Here is a 1,415-nt window from a genome sequence, read left to right as displayed (position 1 = left end):
GAAAAGGAAGCAGAACTCCCAATATCATTCCTGGAAACAAGCATTATTCTGAAATGAGAGTAATGGAGACAGGATTCAACCCAAAAAGAGAATTACAGGCCAATCTCCCTAATGAGTCCAGTTGCAAAAATCCTCTATAAAATACTTGCAAACAGAATTCAACAAATCATCAAGAAAATTATATATCATAACCAAATAGGATTCATCCCAGGGAAGCAGGGATGGTTGAATATAGGCAAATCAGTAAATAGAATATACCACATTAACAGAGCCAAAGACAAAAACCATATGATCATCTCAATAGATGAAAATAAATTGTTTGAAAAAGTCCAACACCCTTTTATGATTAAAAAAAAAAAACTACTACGGAAAATTGGAATAGATGGTCTTTATCTCAATCTGACAAAAGTCATCTATGACAATCCAATAGCCAACATCACATTAAATGGACAAAAATTGAAAGCTTTCACACTAAAGTCAGGAACAAGAAAAGGATTTCCATTCACATTCTTCTTATTCAAAATAGTTTGTTGGGAGCCGCTAAAGCTAGAAATTGGTCATATGTGTGAGAGTAGGACTAGTCCTCAATGCCTAAACAGTCAAGCTACCTCAATCCTGAGGGGGGAAAAATCCTGACTAGTTAATATCAGCTATCAGTCACTAGGCAACCTTGTGTCATATGATACTAACTTTGCAAAGATTTAAATAAATGCCCCGACTGTTGTTCAGGGGTCATTCCACCAACCCAGAAGATAGGCCACCCTCTGACCCAGCTCTAGTCTTCTAGTCTATCTTTTCCTCATTCCTGCTATTGTTTCTCCCCTGGGTACAACAGATCACACCAAGAGACCAACAGTGCCCTACAACAGTTCTGGAAATAACAGCCAGACTAATTAGACAAGAGTAAGAAATAAAAGGAATGGGGACAGGAAAGAAAAAACTTAAATTATCATTTTTTACAGATGATATGATACTTTATGTAGAATACCCAAAAAAATCCACCAAAAGACTTCTAGATTTAATAAACAAATTCAATAATGTAATTGGATATAAAGTCAGTACTCAAACATCAATAGCATTCTTGTACACAAACAACAAACTCCTCAAGAGATAAATTAAGGAAACCACATATTTTACAATAGCAGAAAAAAAAAATTGAAATACCTAGGAATCACTCCAACAAAGGAATTAAAAGACCTTTACATTGAAAACTACAGTACTCTGAAAAAGAAGGTTGAAGAAGATATACTAAAATGTAAGGATATCCTAGTTCTTGGGTAGAAAGAACCAAAAACAGCGAAAATGAGCCTACTTCCAAATTGTTATACAGATTTATTCAACCTCATTCAAAAGAAGAAAGGCATAGCAGACACAGTTAAATGGAAAGAAACAGAACATTAAGGATTAAACAACAA

The sequence above is a fragment of the Octodon degus genome, unplaced genomic scaffold (genome assembly GCF_000260255.1).
Source record: "Octodon degus isolate 3935 unplaced genomic scaffold, OctDeg1.0 scaffold00043, whole genome shotgun sequence".
Classification (NCBI taxonomy): Eukaryota; Metazoa; Chordata; class Mammalia; order Rodentia; family Octodontidae; genus Octodon; species Octodon degus.
This window is presented reverse-complemented; position numbering follows the sequence as displayed.